The sequence below is a fragment of the Salvia splendens genome, chromosome 1, assembly GCF_004379255.2.
Source record: "Salvia splendens isolate huo1 chromosome 1, SspV2, whole genome shotgun sequence".
Lineage (NCBI taxonomy): Eukaryota > Viridiplantae > Streptophyta > Magnoliopsida > Lamiales > Lamiaceae > Salvia > Salvia splendens.
Window position 1 is genome coordinate 11,057,681 of NC_056032.1, and position 23,300 is coordinate 11,080,980.

Sequence of the window (23,300 nt, forward strand, 5' to 3'; positions counted from 1 at the left end):
GGTCTGTCCCATTAAAAATGAAACGTTTCTAAAAATGGAAACAATACTCTCTCTACTTTTTCTTCTCTCTTACTTTACTCTCTCTTCATTCACTCACAAAACAACACTACATAAAATCCTGTGCTAAAAAGCAAACGTTGCATATTTAATGGGACGTAGGGAGTATATACTTCGGATGTGATTAAAGTTTAATACTCTATCTGTGATTTTATCAATACATTTAGTACTGTTAGTGTGATTATGTGGTAATTGTCTTGTGTTGTGTTGCACTCGGTGGCAGGGTCTTGCAAAAGTGATTCTTGAGGATTTCCCACATAGCGAGCATCGCTTTTGTGTTCAACACATATGCAACAATTTCAAGAAGAGATTCGTCGGGGAAAATTTCAAAGACCGGTTGTGGGAGATTGTCGCAAGTACAACCATCGAACATTACGTGGACAAGATGGCTGTTTTCCGGGCTGATTATCCCCAAGCACATCAGTGGCTTTCTGGGTTTGCACCCAAGAAAAAAGGGTGAAGGCATTTTTCTCCCCGCATACTTGTTGTGATGTGCTCCTCAACAATATTTGTGAGACATTTAATTCGAAGGTTGCATTGGCTCGAGAAAAAGCTATTATCAGTATGTTGGGGGACATTCGAATGAGTCAGATGGAAAGGATTCAGATCAGAGGCCAGTGGATCAACAGCTACGATCACGCAGTCCCTCCTGTTATCAAGGAGTTTGTGGATAAGTTGTACGCGACGGCTTCTTCGTGGAGAGTTACATGGAACGGAGAGGCTTCGTACCAAGTATCAGGGTCGTCTGGCCAATATGTTGTGAACATGCGCGATTTTACATGCTCCTGCAGACTGTGGCAGCTAACAGGGATCCCGTGCACTCATGTTATCGCTACAATCAACAAGAATGTCGAGGATGTCACGCGATACGCCCCCGTCTATTATTTGAAGTCCACAATAATGATGATGTACGAGAATGTCCTTTACCCAATCAATGGGGTGGACAATTGGCCCAAGAGTTCTGATGGTGGATTCGAACTAGCGCCCTCGAGGACAAAGCGACAGCGTGGACGACCGAAGAAACTGAGGCATAAGGAGCCCCAGATTCATCTTCATGCCAACGGAGGTGGGTCACTGCGACGAACCTTCATCATGAGATGTCGTCGGTGCGGGCAGGAAGGTCATAAAATGAGGACATGCAACAATGATCATCGGACAGATGCTCGTTCTGAAGTTGGGGAGAGTTCACAGCAAAGTGGGCTGAGTACGACAGATGGGAGTAACTTGCCCGAATTGTCAAACAATCACCAACGCCAAGAGGTACTATTCATTAAGTATCCGCATATATATTCTCTACTTGTACGAAGTGGTTTCTCATATATAATATTATTTGTTGGAGCCTACTGTTTCGGCTCCGGGGCCTAGCACTCGGACTAGGGCTAGGAATCAGCCTTAGCGTTGTGGCTGCCGCGGTGATCAAGATTGACAACCTTACTTACTGAAGCAGCAGTGGAAAAGTTACATATTACTCTAAAAACTTGGTCTTTGTTTGGAGGTTTTTGAGATGGTTTTTGTCAAACAATATGGTGCATGTATGTTGAATGATGGTTTTTGTTTTGGTGTCTGTATGTTGAACGGTGGTTTTTAGGTAAATATTTTTGTGGCAGTGATATGTATGTTTAATTACTCCCGTACGTAATGAAAATTCATGTGATGGAGTACTTTGCTGGTTATTTTTCAGTCATGTACATAGTGTGTTATTTCATACAAATTTGAATACTTCATTCGTGATTTATGTTATTTCATACAAATTTGAATACTTCATTCGTGAATTATGTTATTTCATACAAATTTGAATACTTCATTCGTGATTTATGTTATTTCATACAAATGCTTCATCCGTGATTTGTGTATAGTTTGTGTGCCTGATTTGTGACTAATGTTTGATTGTATCATATTCGTATGATATTCGATTGATATTCATATGACATCTGAAAATGGAAAATGTAATCAACATGACAAGATAACGAAAGAGTCAACACTACATAGCTTTGTTACAAAAGTAGAAAAATTACAATGCATAACAACAAGATTGTGATTTTAAACTTTCGGGACATTTTGGTTGTTTTAGCAATTTTGAATGTCAAAGCTTCACACTCGTCAGTTTTCATGGTCAATTGTAACTTCAGCGCTTCACACTCCTCAGTTTTCGTGCGCAATTTCTCTTCAAGAACACCTTCAATTAACGATTTGGCTCTAAGTTGAGATTTGAATTGGTCTCGTTCAAGTTTCACTCTTTGAAAGTCATTGTCTTGGCTTGGGGATAGACCCGCATCAACCCATCGAAAAAACTTGCAATCATCTTCCTGCAGAATACTTTGTCATTAAACTTTCTGCCAAAAAATTCATATAAAAACACAGTACATAATTTTAACCTTCCATATTGGGCAGCGATAGTAACGTCTACCCGGGTTAACAGACATCCTAGATATCACAAGCTCAGCCTCAAGGTCATGATTACAGTTCACAATTTCGGGACGAGGCCAATTCCAATTGAAGCTTGACCCATAAGATTGAGAAGAAGAAGACATTGCAACAGGACCTGAATTGAATTCAACATTACAAAATTCAAATTAGCATTGCAAGTTCGACAAAACATAGCACAGTAAGCCTAAAACCATAAATTGAGTTGACTGACTTGCCAAAATTCAAACCAGAATTGCAAAATAATATGAATCATATGCTAAAACAAACAACAACAAATCACTATTTCTATCTCAAATGAAATCCCCAAAAATTTGCATACCACTGTAACCCTAAAACCATAAGTCGAGTTGCCCAACTAGCCAAAATTCAAACCAGAATTGCAAAATTAATATGAATCATTTGCTAAAAAAATAATAACAAATTACTATTTCTCTCTCAAATGAAATCCCCCAAAATTTGCATAGCACGGTAACCCTAAAATCTTAAATCGAGTTGCCCGACTATGAACCCTAAACCCCTAATTCGCGTTGCCAATCGAGTAGCCTAAAGGGGAAATCTCATACGTTACATGATACATAAAATCAACAGAAGCACACTAATTCGAGTTAGGGATGGCGATGCGTGGGGTTGACAAGACGATGAAAGAAGAAGAAAACGAAAGGGAAAAAAGTAAGAGGAATGAAATCAATAGAGAGGGAAAGATAATATAGTCGCAGTTAAACATCATAAGAAAGTGGAAAAACAATAGGAAAGTGGAAATAATAGCATGTATGATTTTAGACATCTCTTACACATGGTGTAGTAGACACATAGTAGGTGTGCAGAGTTGTGCAGGTTTGGGGGGTCATGAGACTAAATTGCCCTTCAAGCCATTTGGGCATTTTCGTCCGAAAAATGACAAAAAACACCAGGTTTGTGATTGTATATTTTGTTAGACTCCTGTGGTGATTTTTTTTTTGTTAGGGGTCACTGATGTTACAAACGCAAAAGTTAGGGACATTTCATGGTGTTTACTCTTTTTGAACTCTTTTAAATATAAGTAGATTTATTATGAGATTTTAAATATAATTCGATTATTTGTGAGAATGAAATGAGAGGAAAATCCTTCCCCGCCTTTGCTGATTTTTATACAAGCAAAACTATAAAGGATAGAGCTGGTGCAGATATATGAGAGCTCTCAGATTTCCCCGTTGATAGTCTTCGTTTCCCCACTCTCTCGTTCTCTCTATAGACTCGTGTCTTCTTCGCGGAGATCAAGTCAGAAACTGCGGCTCATTCGCCATGGCGCCCCTTGTCGACTCCGCCTGGACCGTAATGAATTCGATTTTCTCCTATCATGTGCCCTGGATTAACGTCATTTTTCGGCTGATACCTTTATTTGTTCTAGACTACGATTTTCATTCCTCGACTGTACTAGGCTTTTTTTAAATTTCGGCTTTGGGAGAGACGCATGACCCTCATGCGTCACCCGTTAATGAAACGCATGACCGTGATGCGTCTATGGGTAAGACGCATGAGGGTCATGCGTCTTAGGGTAAAACGCATGACACTCATGCGTCTCTCCTACAAACATAAATTCGCTTCGTAGCTTAGTGGTAAGAATTATGTGTTGTCATTGTGGAGACCCGGGTTCGAATCTCAGCTGCCACATTGCAATTTTTTTTATTACTAGTACAAAATACTATTTAAAAATTATAATTAGTAACAATTCAAAACGGTTACTAAATAAATTATTGGAACTTTTAATTAACATAAATATCTTAAATAATTATGTGCTAGAAATTGACATAAAATACTCCTTTTAATTAACTTTTAAATAATTATGTACTAGCAATTATTCAAAAAAATTGTAATTACTAGTACAAAATACTATTTAAAAATTGTAATTAGTAACAATTCAAAACGGTTACTAAATAAATTATTGGAACTTTTAATTAACATAAATATCTTAAATAATTATGTGCTAGAAATTGACATAAAATACTCCTTTTAATTAACTTTTAAATAATTATGTACTAGAAATTAATCAAAAAAATTGTAATTACTAGTACAAAATACTATTTAAAAATTATAATTAGTAACAATTCAAAACGGTTATCAAATAAATTATTGGAACTTTTAATTAACATAAATATGTTAAATAATTATGTACTAGAAATTGACATAAAATACTCCTTTTAATTAACTTTTAAATAAATATGTACTAAAAATTTCCCAAAAAAATTGCAATGTGGCCGCTGGGATTCGAACCCGGGTCTCCACAATGACAACACATAATTCTTACCACTAAGCTACGGAGCGAATTTATGTTTATAGGAGAGACGCATGAGTGTCATGCGTTTTACCATAAGACGCATGACCCTCATGCGTCTTTCAATTAAAATTGAAAAACGCATGACCCTCATGCGTCTTACCCATAGACGCATCACGGTCATGCGTTTCATTAACGGGTGACGCATGAGGGTCATGCGTCTCTCCCAAAGCCGGAATTTAAAAAAAGCCTAGTACACTCGAGGAATGATAATCGTAGTCTAGAACAAAAAAGAATTAGTCATTTTTCCTCCAATCATTGATTCATTTTTGCATTTTGAGATTCAGTGTCGTGTCTGATTGTGTTTTTTTTGTTATGTTGCGATTTGCCTCTTAATTTCGAGGCATGTTTATTGACGATTTTATGCTGACAAGAGTGACGGCATGTACATGAATTTTAAGAGGACAAAATCATGACGAAGCCTTATTTTGACTCACCTTCTTCATGTTTGCAGTAAGAAGTCGTAGTATATTTTTGGCTAAACACAAACTCGGCATGCTTGAATATGATACCTGCCCCCCTTTAATACCATGTTGCTAATGACCAGTTTAGACTAGTTGAGAACTCGAGAGGTTAATGGAGAAAATCTCTCAATGTCAAGATTATGATTTCATATTGTCCTTTTATGTACCACCGCTAAAACCATATAAACTCTACATTATTGTATATCGTGTGCTTGTCTTTGGGAAGAAAAAGAACCAAAAAGTAGACTCTAAAAATGATGTCTTCTAATTTTGATTCTAAGTAAACATGCTCACTTCTATCATTTTGTGGGTTGGGTTAAGGCATGGGTTTTACATATATACATTATATTCGAAAGTGCTCATATCTACTACTCCCTCCGTCCCATGTTACTCGCACTTTTCATTTTAGAGCGTAAATTTGAGATTGATTTTTAAATTAGAATTTTAAGTGTGATGAGACATCACTTAATAAAGGAGCTCTTAACTTAAACCAACATATTAATTAAATGCATTAATTCTAACTTAACTATAAATAGTGTACGGAGTTTGTGACGAGCCGAAAAATAACAGTGCAAGTAACATGGGACGGAGGGAGTACTATTCAGGTTTCAACAAAATGTCGTTATGCATTCGAAAGGAGTCTAACTTTTGAATTCTCAATGATATCCTTTATGTGTAATTTAATGATTAGATTTCTTACTCCTTATGTTGATCTGCTTTTCCGTTTTGTTGTTGCAGTATCTCATAACCAATTTTAGTGACTCTCAACTGGCATGTCTTGGAAGTTTCTTTCTTCACGAGAGTGTATTTTTTTTTTCAGGACTTCCATTTATATTCTTGGAAAGGGCAGGATGGCTGAGCCAGTACAAAATTCAGGTTTAATCTAGAACTTCATAGTTGAAAGTTGTTATGTGAACAATCAACAATGATTTTCTTTCAATCATATCCAGTGATACAAAATCCAATTCAAATAACTTTATGTTTGTATATCTTAGAACAAATTTGAGTTTTGCCTTGCTTTTCATACAAGCAGTGCTGCAAATAAGATGACAAGGAATGATCTGACAAGTATCTCAATCATCCACCTTAGTGTTTTATGTGAGCATTTTGCTAAGTTGTGTCCTGTTGTTTTTTTGCACCTTGAGAACTGGGAATTTTGGACTAAAGATTTTCAGGAGAACATTTAAGTATCCCCTGTTCACTTAAAACATGGTGGAAAAGAATATAGGTTTTGACCATCAGTTTTAGTAAAAGACTTCCTACTGTTAATTAGGTAGGCTATATATCAGATTTCAAATCCTCTAATTATTTCAGTTTTGCTTAGGCTTAGCCGACCTGATAAATTGTTTGTCATTATTCTTTGATTATTGCAACGTTTTCAAATACTTATTTTACTATGTAGTTTCTGCCATGTTCACTGTAAAAGTTTCAGAAATTTTATGGTGAGAGGATAAGCAGGAACACTAATAGCATTAGCAAAGTGTTAGTAATTTCATATCACATCTTTTAGTTATTATTGGTCCTTTTGCGTAGTAGTAATTCATATAGTTTACTTTTTCTAATTATTGCCATCATAAAACCTAACTTAGCAAAAAAATATAATTTAAAAGCAAAGAGCTAAACATTGTAATATAGATGAGAAGGGGGAAGAGGTGGAGTAGGAGGAGAGGTGATGCAGATTTGTAATTGCAGATACTTGTCAAGCATCCAAAATGTGCTTCCTGTTTTGAACTTTTTGCTTGTCTTACCTTATCACATGAAATATGTGATGCTTCTGTTCGTGCAGACTAAAAACAACACAGTTGATGCTCAATAGAAATGCATCAGTAGGCTATTGTTCTACCATTTCTGTGTTAATCTACCTGTTATGATCTTATCATATCCCGTCTTCAGATTTATGGGCATGCGAAGTACCCTTTCGTTGCCATCCTGGTATACTCAGGTTCTTTATACTATAATGCTTGAGTTGGGTGGACTTGGAGTCTTTACTTAATATGATAATCTTTCTCTGAAATAGCATGAGTTGAGCCTGCGGTGAACAACAATTTGTTTCTCTTGAGTTGCTATTCTTTTTTGCCTGATTCACTGTTTGCTGATTTCTTGATAACGAATTAAACGAAATGATTAATGGTGCATCTGCATTGTCGGTTCTTTCAGAAGTTATACTGATATAAACTGGAAAAGACAAGTATAACCTAATTTACAGTTGGGCTGTAACTCAAAATATTGAACAATTATGACCCAAACATAGAGTTTTACATCATAAAGGGTTTTAAATTTTTAATACCTGAAGAATTAAAATGTGGTTCAGTGTTTATAGTTGTTGAGGTTGTGGGATAGCCATAAACTATTTCTCATATATCAAGATGTGAAAAGGAACTCTAAAGTAGAAGTAAGGTAAAATTATAATTTCTATTTTGTCTTTCAAATGAAAAAAAAACACTCCTATGCTCCCTGACTTCTCTCGCTATATGTTGCCTTTACTTGCTGTTTACTCAGATTGCATGCTTCTGCAGGAAAGTAATCTCAACTCAGATTCTGTTCTACTTCATCCTTGAAGATTTTGTGTTCTATTGGGGTCACAGGATTTTACATACAAAATGGCTTTACAAGCATGTACACAGTGTCCATCATGAGTGAGTTAACATATAAATGTGCAAAAACTAAATTCATTTCACTGGCTGCAGAAGTATCATATTTTTATACCAGAAGCATTTATCAATATACGCGTGATGCCTATGCAGATAAGCAACACCATTTGGATTGACCTCTGAATATGCTCACCGTGCTGAGATTTTATTTCCTGGATTTGCTACAATACTTGGTCCTGCAATCACGGGTCCTCATTTAATAACACTGTGGTTATGGATGGTTCTTAGTGTTAAATGGTATAGACAACATATTTAGAGAAGAAAGCAATGGGAGAAGATTATTGTATTTTGATTGAATGATGAAATGGTACTAACACCCATATATTTATAGGGATGTTGGTGACTTTTGAGATCCTACAATAAATGTATATTCATGGAACTACACTACTATTGGAACAATGCATGCACATCTTCAATGTTTCTTGGAACTCCATTCTTGGAACTCTATTCTTCTTTAATGCTTATTGATACTTCCCCTTTTCTCAACACTCCCCCTCAAATTGAGTGGTGGGATCTCCAAAACTCAATTTGGAAAGCACATCTTCAAAGCTCCTTGAGTTGACTGCTTTAGTTAGGATGTCGGCAAGTTGATCCTCAGAGCGAACAAAAGGGAGTTCGACAATCCCATTCTCAATGTTTTCTTTGATGAAGTGACTGTCAACCTCCACATGCTTCGTTCGATCATGTTGTACTGGATTTTGTGATATGCTTATAGCGGCTTTGTTATCACAATACAACTGGCACTTGCTTGGAGGGAGATTAATCTCTTTCATCAATCTCCTTAACCATAAAATCTCGGTCAACCCACTTTTAATCCCACGAAATTCTGCTTCGGCACTCGAAAGAGCCGCCACCTTCTGCTTCTTACTTCTCCATGTTACCAAATTACCTCCAACAAAGGTAGAGTAGCCTGCTGTAGACTTCCTATCGTTTGGGTTCCCTGCCCAGTCAGCATCTGTATAACCATGAATCTCAAGATGCCCATTTTTAGCGAACAACACTCCATGCCCTGGAGTTCCCTTCAAATACCGACAAATCCTAAGTGCTGCCTCCATGTGATCTGTCTGCGGCTTATGCATGAACTGACTTACTACCCCAACTGCATAGGCAATATCTGGCCTAGTGTGCGAGAGATATATGAGTTTTCCGACTAGTCGCTGATATCGACTACGGTCAGCCAACTTGGCTCCTTCTCTGATTTGTAATCCGTGATTAACTGCCAGAGGAGTGTCTGCTGGTTTACATTCCAGTAGGCCAGTCTCTGCTAGAATGTCCAAGATATACTTCCTTTGCCGCAGAAAAATTCCTTTGGTTGACCTTAGCACTTCAATCCCAAGAAAGTACTTGAGATTCCCCAAGTCCTTCATCTCAAATTCCTGAAAAAGATTTTTTCTTTAATTCCTCAATCTCTTCTAGGTCGTCACCTGTAATAATCATGTCATCAACATATATGATTAAACATGTGATCTTATCACCCTGCTTCTTAAAAAATAGCTTATGGTCTGAATTGCTCTGTGTATATCCATAGCTAATCATTGCCCCAGCAAACTTCCCAAACCATACTCTTGGAGATTGCTTCAATCCATACAAGGTCTTTCTCAATCGGCACCCTTCACCTGCTTTAAAATCTGTTGCAAAACCTGGGGGTGCCTCCATGTAAACTTCTTCTTCCTTCTTCAACTCTCCATGTAGGAAGGCATTCGTCACATCAAACTGGTGTAATGGCCAGTCCCTATTAGCAGCAATGGATAACAACACCCGAATTGTGTTCATCTTAGCTACTGGAGAGAAGGTCTCAGAATAGTCAACTCCATATGTCTGAGTATAGCCTTTTGCGACAAGTCGTGCCTTGTACCTTTCTATCGAGCCATCAAGTCTTCTTTTGATAGTGAAGACCCATCGACAACCCACTGGTCGCTTCCCTTCTGGTAGAGCACATTTCTCCCATGTGTGGTTTCGAATCAGTGCATCAATCTCTTTCTTCATTGCTTCCCTCCAATGCTTGTATTTCATAGCTTCTTCCCATGTCTGTGGTATTTCTTCTTCCTCATATAGTGCATTCTCGAAAGCCCGAGCCATCTCTGATAAATGGCCTTTGGCTAGGTTCACAACAGAGTACCGCTTTTTCTTGTCAATCCTCTCTGGCGTATACCTTTTGGGTGGAACTCCTCTGTTTGACCTTGGTGGAAGTATGTACCTCCCAGTGTCAGGGTCAACTCCTTCGACCTCGACTTCCTCAATTTCCCTTTCTTCGGCCTCAATTGAATTTTCTTCTGCACTTACAGTGTTAGCCAAACAATTATCTGTATCCACAGGATTACTTACATTGGATAACCTTAACGGAGAAATATTTGAGGCGATGCCACTTTCTACGATGGACTCTACCACATCAGAGACTTGCTCAGCGGAATTGCTTACTGTTTTCTCTGATAGATCCGCATCAGGATTGCTTGGCGTTGGCAGTGGCATTGAGATCCAACTTAACGGGTCCGTATCATTGTTATCCCTAACATTACTCTCCCCCTGACCGCTAAGATGGTTAAAGAAGTACTCAGTTTCAAGAAAGTTGCAGTTCATTGTAACAAACATCCGGTTGGACTTTGGATCGAAACACTTATACCCCTTTTGATTTACCCCATATCCTACAAAAACGCATTTGATAGCGCAAGAGGATAGTTTAGTTCTTTCATGTTTAGGAATGTGGACAAAAACTGAGCATCCGAAGATGCGAGGTTCAAGAGTCAAGGGAGGAGGAATTTTTGTGAAGGTGGACAAGACTTGTAGAGGAGTTTTGTGTTTGAGAATACTTGTGGGCAATCGGTTTAAGAGATAGGCTGAGGTGGCAATGGCTTCTGGCCAGAAGTGTTTCGGGGTTTTTGACTCTATAAGCATAGAACGAGTCATTTCGAGGAGAGATCGATTTTTCCTTTCAGCCACACCGTTTTGTTCGGGAGTATGAGCACATGTGGTTTGGTGTATAAGGCCTTTGTTTTGGAAGAGTTGTTTCATGGTAAAATTAACGAACTCCCCCCTATTATCTGACCGAAGGACCTGAATGGTTTTGTGAAACTGAGTTTGGATAAGGTTATAGAAATGGGTAAAGTGTGACAAAACTTCAGATTTTTGTTTCATGAAATATATCCAGGTCATGCGAGTGCAATCATCCACAAAAACTAAGAAATATCGAAAACCTTGCCCCCCAATATCTGGTGCGGGCCCCCAAACATCAGAGTGTACTAAGGCAAATGGGGTTTCAACACGAGTATTACTTAATGGGTAAGAGTTCCGATGACTTTTGGATAAAAGACAAGTTTCACAGTACATGTCATGCTTAGGAATAATACTAGGAAATAACAATTTTAAGTAACCGATAGATGGATGACCCAAGCGCCGATGCCAAAGCCAAGCTTTCTGGTCAGCTGATCCGTGAGTTAACATGGCAGTCCCTTTTTGAGCTATCTCATCCACATAGTAAAGCCCATCACGTTCAGTGCCACGCCCAATTATCTCTCCGGTTCGGATATCCTGCAACAGACAAAATTGTGGCTGCATTAGTAACGTACAATTCAATTCCTTTGGGATAATAACTTATGAGACATCGAAGGAATATATAGACAATTTGATAACTACAAAGTTGGGGAAATGTTAACGGTTCCAGCCCCCTCAAGCACCGTAAATTCCCCATTGGCAGTTTGGATATGAGATTTTAGAGGTTTCTGAAGGTTGGTAAGGTCTGAGGCATCATATGTTATGGTATCGGTTGCCCCACAGTCAAAAATCCATTTATCATTTTTATCATGGCCATTAGATACTGCACACACAACTCCAAGCTTCTCGAGAGGCTGAAATCGATTTTGGCAAGTGGTTTGGGAAATTATGGAATTTTCAGGAGATTTGGGGGCTAATTGTGACTGAGAATTTTGGTGGGGTAAAACCTGCAATTTCCCAAAGATTTGGGGGCTTCCAATAAAAGAGCCCCCTAACCCTAATCTACCTGAATCGGGCGCCGCCTCTCCCCTCATCAATTCTTCACTCCAATCATGAATTACACTCCCACTTCCGCTGGCAACGAAGTTTGCTGCCCCGGTTGTGTTCGCCGGCTGAGCAGCTTCATTTCTGGTCCTTCCTCCAGGCTGGACAGCACCAGCGGTTTGCGCGACCCCCTGCACGGCGTTGCCTCCGTCGCCTCCAACTGCTGCGGCGGCGTGCCCGCCACGGTTCCAGGGTGTTTGCGGTTGCGGCGGCTTGCCGTGCTTCTCTTCCCACCAATCTGGATATCCAACTAGTTCAAAGCATGAACTTTTGTGTGTCTTTTCCGTTTGCAGTAGGAACACACCAATTTTGACTTTTCTTCTTCATCACTTCGCCGATTTCTATCATTGCCGTGCTTCTCTTCCCACCAATCTGGATATCCAACTAGTTCAAAGCATGAACTTTTGTGTGTCTTTTCCGTTTGCAGTAGGAACACACCAATTTTGACTTTTCTTCTTCATCACTTCGCTGATTTCTATCATTGCCACTGCCGCGACCACCACTGTTGCTGTCGCGATCACCACCGTTGCTGCCGCGACCGCCACCCCGAGAGCCGCCGGTAGGGTTCTGCCACCCTCGGATGGCGAGGCCAGTTCCAATTCCATCCATGGCAGCTGCTCCGCCGGTGTTTGCCTGTTGTAACACTCGGAGTCGTGTCTCCTCCTGCTGAATCAGGTTGTACGCATAGTCGACGGAGGGAAGCGGGTCCATTTTCAGTATCTCCCTCTTGGTTGTTTCATATTTGCTATCAATTGCATAGAGAACTGACATACTCTCTAATCTTGTATGAATTTGTTATGAATCTCCATATCCTCTGGACATTTCATTGGGTTCGTCTGTTTTTGGTCGATTGAAATCCAGATCTCTCCCAACCGGCTCCATATTTCTTCTAATGAACTGCTTCCTTGTCTCAGTGTGGTTGCTTTGAACTGAAGATCATACACCTGGATTTTATCTCTTCCGCTCCCATATGTGACGGCCAACGCATCCCATATATGCTTTGCCGTCGGATGTTGTGAAACTCGACTGACCAGTCGAGGCTCAATGTTTTGTATTAACCAAGTGATCACACAGTGATCGGCTTGTTCCCATTGTATGAAGGCTGGATCGGTTCGCGGTGGGGAAGGAGGCACTCCGGTGACGTGAGATACCATTCCCCGACCGCTTATTGCCGTCTTCATCAATACGGACCAAAGGGCGTAATTTTCTCCATTCAACTTATTCCCACCAATGTGGAGGGGCTGCGTGTCAATTCTGAATGGCATGGCAGCTGTTTCTGGTGGATTTGGTTGGTTCATCGCAAAACTATTGCGCATAAAGTTGGAAAATTGCCGGGCAAATTCATCTGCCATAGATGAATCTGAGGTTTCGGTTACTATATAGTTGTCATTTGACATTTTGGCTTATGGTTATAGGTACAGCGGAAAAAGGAAAAACAAAAAAATGGGAAGGGGCCGAGAAAGGTATCAAGGACGATGATGATACCTTACCTGAGTCCAAACCTGCTCTGATACCATATTAAGTGGTATAGACAACATATTTAGAGAAGAAAGCAATGGGAGAAGATTATTGTATTTTGATTGAATGATGAAATGGTACTCAACACCCATATATTTATAGGGATGTTGGTGACTTTTGAGATCCTACAAATGTATATTCATGGAACTACACTACTATTGGAACAATGCATGCACATCTTCAATGCTTCTTGGAACTCCATTCTTGGAACTCTATTCTTCTTTAATGCTTATTGATACTTCCCCTTTTCTCAACACTTAGAGTGCTTGAAACCGTGGAGGCATATTGTGGATACCATTTCCCGTGGAGCCTCTCAAATTATTTGCCGTTATATGGCGGGTGTGTCTTTTCTCTTTTTGAGCACTACAAGAGTCTTCTTTATTTTTCTCATGTTTTAATTGTTTTAAGTTCATAATCCCCTTTCTTGATTACAGTGCTGATTTTCATGATTATCATTACCGACTGCTATACACAAAGAGCGGCAACTACTCATCAACTTTTGTCTACATGGACTGGTGAATTTTCTGATTCTCTGCTTTCTTATGATCACTTTATGTATGTATACCTTTACATGGGTTGGGATTTGCCAAACTTTTAGGAAATTGAAAATTTTCTACCATCATTTTGTGGCTTTTAATATCACTCTTATTCTTGGTGTATCATTCACTAATCCAAATATGCATTTTCATCTTGCCTTACTATATAACAAATCAAAGTATTTGAATCCAGAAATTGCTTCCAACAGTGCCATTCGGTGACCCTGTGGCTTCTAACCTACAACTTTGCAGGATATTCGGCACTGACACGGGTTATAGAAAACTGAAGGCATTGAAAAGTGAAGGAGAAGAGATGTCTATGAAGAACATGTAATATCGGATCTTTGTTGGCAGCATCATAACATGATAGATTACAGTCTAGGAGCATCATATTCAATTGTGTGGATATGGTTCCAGTGCATCTTGGCTGCAGTTTTTTTTCCTTCGCTTTTTTGATCAACAATTTATGGTGTGTGGAATTAGGTTGTGATTTGTTATGGATTTTATGGCCTGCATATAACCCACACGAATGCAATTCCACCATTATTCTGAACCATTTATTGGACCATTTTGACTGAATATTCATTTCCATTCATGTAAATTGTGAATCTTGACAAGGGTCAAATAGCATGACACGCAGTTTCTTTTACAAAATTTACATGTAGTTTGTAGAAAAGCCATTTACAGACATCCCACCATCAACACATATTATGTGGCCGGTGACGAGTAGACAAAGGAAAGCCCCATGCCCCCGCACTGAAGTTATGTCATAAACTTCACCCAAGTAATCTTTGATGCTCAGAACCTAGAGTGTGAGAGTGGGGTCATAAAGACAAAGAACGACTGATACTGAAACACCGGAAGAGAAGGAAATGGGAAACAAAACCTACTTGCTCCTGTCCACCATGGATGTCTTAATGTACCATGGCTCTACTGCTCATTAGATAAGTAGTAACTCCAGCACCATGTTTGAACCATTATTACTGTTTCCTTTTGATGGTCTGTGGCAGACATTTTCTTCAATGATACCAAACCAGAGTGAGGCTTTCAGTAGAAAGCAAATCAAAAGAATGGGAATTCCTTCAACCATAGGTTTATATATAAAAGGGGTTTTTTTCTTTTTTTGTTCTAGAATAGAACTTAGATTTCGTGTTTGTACTGAACTTTTTTTTGTTCCGGGTTTGGGAGAGACGCATGACCCTCATGCGTCTCCTTTTAATGAGACGCATGACGATTATGCGTCTTTTATAAAGACGCATGAGGGTCATGCGTCTCTCTTTTTTTTCATTTTTTTAACGACGCACGAGGGTCATGCGTCTTAGGTAGAGACGCATTTCCCTCATGCGTCTTTTATTTTTTTAAAATTTTAATAGACGACGCATGATGCTCATGCGTCTTAGGGAGAGACGCATGAGGCTTATGCGTCTCTAATTCGAATTAAATCAGACGAGGCAGAGGCAGTAGCCTCATTCAAGCACGACAGAAAGAGAGAAAGACGAATTAGGCAATTTTTCATTGGCAATTCCGGCGAATCCGACGATTTCCCCTCGTATTTCGATAAGTTTCCTTCAATCTTTCAACATTCCTCCCTTATTTATTGTTAATGTGCATATTTTGTTTAGATTTCTCCCAATTTTGTAAATTAGGGTTTACAACAAATTGCTTAATTTTTAGCCGATGTTTTGTTGTTTTGTTAATGGTAATGGATATTATTGGTTAAATTCATGCTATTGTATAGTTTATGATATGTTTGAGATGCTTGGTGTTGTGATTTTGGTTGTAATTGGAGAATAGAGTATGGGTTGAAATGTATCTTTTAATTTAACCTTCTAATTTAGTAGTTATATATAAATTAGGCATTATAAATCATGAATTGTGTTGAATTAGAGTGAATCATTTGGTTTATGATGTTTTGTTATTTTGCCGATGAATTTGAATGTATATGTTATTTGTATTGCAATTGTGAGTTTGTAATTGTTGTTTTGTGAATAGGTACTTAGATTAGATGGAGACTTCAAATTCTAGCGGACAATTATTATATGGACCCGAAGACCAGTCCGTGCTAAATATGCAGAAACATCATATTTCAAATAAACTCATGAAAGAGGGCACAACACAAGTATTTAAAGTCCGAAGGATAGAAAGTAAGACTTGGGACATCGACATTCATGAGAATGTTAGATATTGGCTTGACGCCTTTGGTTTCAAAGGTGTGATGGATTGTGGGAGGCCCATGAAGGTCGACAATGAGCTGATCACGGCTTTGATTGAGCGTTGGAGGCCGGAGACGCACACTTTCCATCTACCGATCGGTGAGGCGACGATCACCTTGGAAGATGTGCAAGCCATTTGGGGCTTGAGGGCGGAGGGTTGCATTTTCACAGGGCGTGACTATCATGTCAACTTTCCAGATTGGACCAGCAAGTGCCGCGATCTGTTGGGATGGATACCAGATACTTCCACAGAGACAAAGCAAGGCGGTTTGCTGATGACCGCGCTGATCAACCAGACAATGATGCCTCTGGGTGATGACCTACCTACGTACGTATGCATCCAAAGGGCACGTATCCATGCCCTAATTTTATTAGGAGGTCTCATTCTACCAGACACCACGGGGTGTAAGGTTCCATTTATGTGGTTGAATGCGCTTGGGGATCCGGAAGAGGTGAAGACTATTAGTTGGGGAAGTGCGGCATTGGCCTACCTGCAAGGCTTCCATGGATAAGAGGAAAGAGTTGGGCGGGCCTATGATCCTTCTGCAGCTATGGGCGTGGGAAAGAATGCCCACATTGAGGCCTTCGTTCGTAGGATCAGTTGGCGTGGGTACCTCACACGCCCTAATCGGAGTTCAGATGAGAGAGATATGGGCGATCTACGAACGCCGCGCGCGATTGCTGGTAGATTCACCCGGTCGGGTGGAATTATTGCATAGGAAATTCACCCGGCCGGGTGACTCATTTATACCGTGGGGAGTCCAGCGAATTCCACCCGGCCGGGTGAATTTCCTTTGTAATAATTCCACCCGGCCGGGTGGCTAATTTATACTGTAAGGAGTCCAGCGGCTTCTACCCGGCCGGGTGAATTTCCTTTGCAATAATTCCACCCGGCCGGGTGGCTCATTTATAACCCTATTTTTTGTGTTTTGTGTTTTCTTTGTGGTTTCTTCAATTTGTGGTTTGTGGTTTCTTTGTGAAGTTCAATTAAATTCAAAAACTCCAAGAGAACTTAATAAATCAATTGGTGACTTCATTTTCATAGGGAGATAGTCCAACACTGTCTTGACCTATACAAATCATGTCACAACAGTTAACATATAAAATATATTCATAATGGAACAAAGTCTGTAATTCATTCATTCAAAGTCTTCAAGTCATTCAAAAGATAGTCCAACAGTGTCGTCACCTACACAAGTCCTGTTACAACAGAAAGAGTATGTTTCCTCATAGAACGAACCAACAAATAAATGTAACTTAAATATACAAAAATCAAAAATTGAGATGAAAAAATACCGGCACTGCACATGCTACCAACTGCTACATAACACGACCGACTGTGCAATTTCTATGGCCATGCCCCTCTACGCCGCAATTCCTGCACTTGCGGGGAGCTCTCGGTTCATCTTCCTCGCGGACATCCATTTGATTAGGAATCCTCCTTGTTATGCCTCGTCCGCGCTTTCGAGGAAGCAACTGCTCAGGGGTGATACGCAATTTCCATCCAGGTTTTGCCCAATAGTCTTCGTGCCTTGGTGCTTGAAATGAGCTACCATAGTACTGTGCTTCCCATGTAGCTTTGTGGTTGTGTTTATCAATGAGTTCAAACATAGATTTACCTCTATCTCTGGCAACGGTGCATGCATGTTGATGCGAAGCATATTTCCTATACTTTTCCCCCTTAGACTATACATTTATATGTAAATTATTGAAGCTGTGAAGTACATAAAGAAACTAGAGCACACTTTGCAGGAGCTGGAGAAACGAAAGATGCTGAGTCTCAAAGATTCATCCTTGATCCAATGGAGAGAAGCATATGTAGGGGAACTGCAGCTGCAGGGCCCGAACCCGGTGTTTGCAGGGCCCGAATTCAACACATGGACATCTCCTAATGTAATCCTCAACGTTTGTGGGAGGGACGCTCAAATCAGCGTGTGCAGTGTTTGAAACCCCGGCCTCCTCTCCGCCGTCTGCTTTATGCTCGAGAAGAACAATTTGGAGGTGCTTTCTGCCCACATCTCCTCTGATCGAGCTACATGCATCTACATGATCCATGCCCGGGATGTTAAAGCTAGAAGCTCGTCGGAAGTGCACGCTTGAGGAGTCCAGAAACTTCGCCCGGTCGGGCGATTGTATGTTACAAAACACCCGGTCGGGCGATTTCAGTAAAGCATTCGGAGTCCAGAAACTTCGCCCGGTCGGGCGATTTTCCATTTCTAAAACGCCCGGTCGGGCGTCGGATCTCCTAACTGCAATTTGGCAGTTTATTGGCAGTTTTGCTGAAGAAAGAAGAAAGAGGGGCAGACGGTTCTGGTGCTAGGGGGAGATGATTTTTTTAGACAGAATGAGAGACGGATCTGGAGAGCAATTCGACGGAAAAAAATTGAGAAACCAATTGAGAGGAATTCCACTTGCAAAATTGAGATTAAGTTGGAGTGATTGGTGGGGTACGATTCTGGAGAAAACAAATTGGTGAAGTTGGAGTGGAAGTGCTGTTTTGTTTAGTTGGAAAAACAAGAATTCTCCAAAGTCAAATTATCATCTTCAAGCACCATGATTTCAAGGGTTTTTCTTCCATTTTCTATTGCTCCTAGTTTGACTATGCTTGGCTAGAAACTTCATTGTTGCTCCAAACATGTAAATGGATAATTTGTTCAAGTGATTTAATCTATGTTCTTCTTTATCTTAAGATCGTCGTTTCCATAATTTTCCTTGTTTGAATCTATTACTTTTGGTGCATCATTAGTAGTAGTACCATAATCCTAATCAAATGTCTCTTTAACTTTGAATAGGATAGATCCTTGTGGCGATGAATTATCAATTAGAGTTGTTTAGACGATAATTTGGTAATGGATTTCATGAGCTTATAGTAATTGATCTTTGATTCTCGCGCATCCGTAGGATTCTTAGATTAATGAAGTTGGGTTTATTGAATATGTGTTCAACTATTCTTAAACTATTGTATGTCGAGCATGTTTAGTGCTAGCATCGTGAATTGATATTAAAGTCCCGTACTTCATAAGATAGAGTTGGCTATTAGAATAAATCACCGTTTTATCCGTGAATGTTTGGAGTAACAAGTTCTTCTCTTTATTTGTCTTACTCGTTTTATTCCTTTTAATTGTTTTAGCTTAATATTGAAAACAAAATCTTCAAATCAAAATACCTTTTAGTATGTGTTTTATTTGTTTTAGAATTAGATAATCTTTTCTTCCCTGAGGATCGACACCTTAATTTACTACACACGACCCTGCAATCTTGCAGCGAAGTAGTAATATTTGGGTTAATTAATTGAACTTGAGTGTTATATTATCTTATCATATTAAACCTAAAATTACACATCACATGTGAACAAGGAACTCTCCACATCTGCCACTTCCCACAACTGCACTTTGACTCCATAAACTCGACGTCTTGTCTGTTATTGCCCTTTGCCTGTCCCTTTTCGACATGTGGACAACTTCGAATTTGGTAATGACCTAGTTCTCGGGCAAGTACTGAACAGTAATGCAGCACCCTTCGCATCATTCGCAGCAAGTTTTCCCCTCGCCCACGGGGTGAACCGACCTTCGGTATGTTGTATTTCTATCTTTCTATCTGCCCACTATTCCACTGTTCTCCAAAATGTCAGATCAACCAAAGCTCTAATTGCCAACTCTCTTATACCTCTCAACACGTTGTTGTAGCTCTCTGACATGTTAGTTGAGGGCACCCCCCATCTCAGTTCATCATCGTAACAAAGAGACAAGTTTTCTTTTTTGGCTTTGTTGAGCTCGTGTATCGCAACAAGACTTTCCTCCCGTAGTGCACGTCGCCTTCGCATGTATTTGCATACTTGAGTTGTGACACTCAATGCCCATATCATGCCTTTCGCTTTAGCTCCCTTACCCTTAAGTTTCGTCAAGATATTTTTCCTCACATGGATCAAACAAAATTTGTGGTGACATATCGGCGGCTTTTTCCATTCATCAGAACGCATAGCCTTAAGGATTCCTTTATGCCTATCCGAAATGATGCACACCTCCCTTTGGTATTTCACCACATGAATTCTGACATGATCCAAAAACCACTCCCAACTGTCGCCAGTTTCTTCATCAACAACAGCATGCATATGGCAGACATTTCTTGTTAGCATCAACACCACAAGCAACAAGCAGCTTACCTTTAAATCTTCCTCGAAGGTGAGTCCCGTCTATTGTTAAAACTGGTTGGCACTCCTGGAAAGCATGTATAGCAGGTCCAAGTGCCCAGAACACGTAATAGAAGACTTTAGTACGGCCCTGGCTCAACAACTCGTTATGCCTCCACTCAACGATTGTACCTGGATTCCTATACTGCAGTTCAAGCATGTAGCTTGGCAAATCCCTAAATGACTCCTCTCATCCACCAAATACAATCTCTAAAGCCCTTCTCCGTGCATACAATGCCTTCTTATAACTGATTACCACAAGAAATTTTGTCATGAACAAAATTTCTTACGGCTGCGGCACTGAACTCGGCATTTTTTAGCAACTGATGGCGAATACACAAAGCAATCATTGGTGATGAAAAGTTAGCATGTCCTCTATCATTACGATGGCCTTCACAACTATGGCGTCCCCACCACTTCCTAATCTCCCACATATCATCATGGGCCATGTGTGTAACAGAAACTTCCCACCGACATTCATTCATTTTTTCAGCGTCGGTCTCGCTGATAATAGCTGTCCCATCTTCTGTCCTCCCTGCTGGATATTTGCACACGGCATGCCACCTTCTTAATTTGCTCTCAACCACCCTAAATTGTCGGTGTTGCCTCAGACTCCACATAGTAATAGCAGTCTTCACATGCAACTTGCTATCAAATTTTATTCCCGCATTAATCCGATATGGGTGTTCTTCATCCCAGTACATGGTACTGCGTTCATTACCAACTTCAGGTACCTCAGAAGGACCACTCGGCAGTCTGCGAAAATATTTCAACCCAGTGTGAACGTATTCTGGAAGTGGTTGTTCACCTTGCACGACGGGTTTATACACTACCTCCTCATCACTAGAGTCAGCACCGGAATCATCAATTAAAATATCATCAGACGATGATGACGACAATGGTGGATCAAGGTCTCCTCATACAACATGAACATCAGCATGCTCTTGTACATTCTCTTGAGTATTCAATCCAACATCAGCATCATCTGCAACATCTGTTTGCTCATTCATACCGCAATCAATGCTCATAGGTTCAAACCTCGTAGATGATCCAACACCATGCTCAACAATTGGTGGGATGAAGGCATTTCCAGCAGGCAAATACTCAATAAATAATTCAATATGCTGAGTAGAATTTAGAGCCGCATTGAACATAAACAACACACTTTCATCACTGTCAACCCCAGTACATACATAACTCGTACCGGTACCCAAGAAACAATGCCTCCATGATATATCGATGGAATGTTGATTTGAATCTATCCTTATCTTAGCATATATCATTGCAACTAATTCAGAGAATGAAACGCACGAATTCAATACGATGGAGGCTCTCGCACGAGGTGGATCATACCCAATGCCCACTTGAGGAAGTTGAACTATTCTACCACCCCCAATATAAACTCACGAATACTGGCATGATTTCTGCAAAAATATATATACAAACCAACAACAATTAAAGACAATTTTTTTCAATAAACCTTAATTGAGTAAGTTTAAAATAAATTTATCAAAAACCCTAATAATATGCAAATAAACAACAAATAAGGGAGCAATGTTGAAAGATTGAAGGAAACTTACCGAAATATGAAGGGAATCGCCAAGAAATCGAGGAAATCGCTGAGTTTTGTCTGCCTCTCTTTCTCTCGCGTATTCTGCCTTCCTGCTACTGATTTAAGCAAGTTAGAGACGCATGAGCATCATGCGTCTCTCCCTAAGACGCATGAGCATCATGCGTCGTCTATTAAAATTTTAAAAAAATAAAAGACGCATGAGGGAGCTGCGTCTCTACCTAAGACGCATGACCCTCATGCGTCGTTAAAAAAAATGAAAAAAAAGATAGACGCATGACCCTCATGCGTCTTTATAAAAGACGCATAATCGTCATGCGTCTCATTAAAAGGAGACACATGTGGGTCATGCGTCTCTCCCAAACCCGGAATAAAAAAAAAAATCAGTACACTGAAGGAATGATATCTCTATTCTAGAACAAAAAAAAAAAGAAAAAACCCTATATAAAAGGCTAAAGAAGGCTTATACAGAAACCGATCCACCAACGCTACGTGATGCATACATATGAGAAATCCATCTCCCATTCCTCATTCTGATCAAATTATATTTGCATAAAAGATAGACATGAAGAACATAGATGGAGTGATGATTGACTTACAAGACCTAGAAGGAAAAAAATGCAAAAGAAGAAGAAGAAAACATCCATTTTAGAAAATTCCATCGTTCCTCCTACCATTATTTCCCTTCTAAATGTAAAATGCGTAAGAAAAATAAAAGCAATGTATTACAGTTCTTTCTAAAAATCTAGACACTAATAATATAAATATCCCTAAAATTTGTCTAGCTTAATAAAATAGAGTTAGGTCCATTGTACATTTGTACTCCCTCCGTTCCACAATAGGAGCCCCTGTTATTATGGATACGGATTTTAAGAAATATAAAAATTAGTGGATTGGAAAAGTTAGTGGTACATGAGACTCACTTTTTATATTGATTTTACAATAAAATGTGAGTGGTGAAATAGTGGAATATGTGACCTACTTAATATTTATAGTAAAAATGAAATGTGACTCTTATCGTGGGGGATGAATCAAAATTACAAAGTGTGACTCTTATGTGAGATAGTGGGAGTACTATATTACAAATGTATGATCATGAATTAGAGACGCAGTCGTTGTCATATGCATTTATTTATGGTGAGATTTCCAACTTCCAGTAAACAAGACCGTCATCTTATCTATTTATTTCAATTTATAAATAAATAATAGACTTAAAATTTATACACTCACATTGCATTTATTTTTTTTTTCTTCTTTTATTTTGGAAAATTGGAGAAGATATAGGACGCCACGTGGAATTGAGCATAAAAACGGATGCAAACCTATTTATAT

At 39.5% G+C, this 23,300-nt stretch overlaps 1 pseudogene; it reads left to right on the forward strand.

The window, feature by feature from the left end:
• Nucleotides 1-3,765: 3,765 nt before the first annotated feature.
• On the forward strand, nucleotides 3,766-14,330 carry LOC121742156 (annotated as a pseudogene).
• The last annotated feature ends 8,970 nt before the right edge of the window (nucleotides 14,331-23,300 follow it).